The sequence below is a fragment of the Oncorhynchus kisutch genome, unplaced genomic scaffold (genome assembly GCF_002021735.2).
Source record: "Oncorhynchus kisutch isolate 150728-3 unplaced genomic scaffold, Okis_V2 Okis07a-Okis12b_hom, whole genome shotgun sequence".
NCBI lineage: Eukaryota > Metazoa > Chordata > Actinopteri > Salmoniformes > Salmonidae > Oncorhynchus > Oncorhynchus kisutch.
Genome location: NW_022261984.1, coordinates 561357 through 561931, shown reverse-complemented (window position 1 = coordinate 561931; position 575 = coordinate 561357).

Sequence of the window (575 nt, the reverse complement as noted above, 5' to 3'; positions counted from 1 at the left end):
AATCCTAAACACAAAAATTATAGTCTTTGCAATGTGTATCTTGATCTTTTTACGTGAAGAAAGTAATTGAAGTGACGTTATGTGTGCTTCTGGTGTGCACACAGTTGTATTTGTAGATGTAATCAATGCAAGACAATTCAAGTGGATGAGGTACACCCCTCCTTTAAGATGCAAGTTTAGGAGAACTGCGCAAGTACATTTCCTTGGTACTGATGCTGCATTCTGTTATTATGGTTGACCAAGTCCACATGTGATCATTTTGACAGCTATTACAGTTGACTTGAGGAACTATACTTTCCGTTTTCCTCAAGTTGCATCAAACTGAAATTTGAGTTTGTCTAATACTCCAAAATTCGACTATGTTATCACATACTAATACATATCACTCATTTGCAGGTAAGAGCATTTGGTAAAGCGTTAGCCGACTCCCGCGTGAAATAACTTAATATTGAAATTGTTGGCTACTTTGGATGTCAACGTGGTCATTATAGCTGTCTTCATATCTTACAGAATGCTGACATGTTGTGGAGTATTCTAGTCTTGCACCAGTACAGGAAATCACATTCCTTACTGCT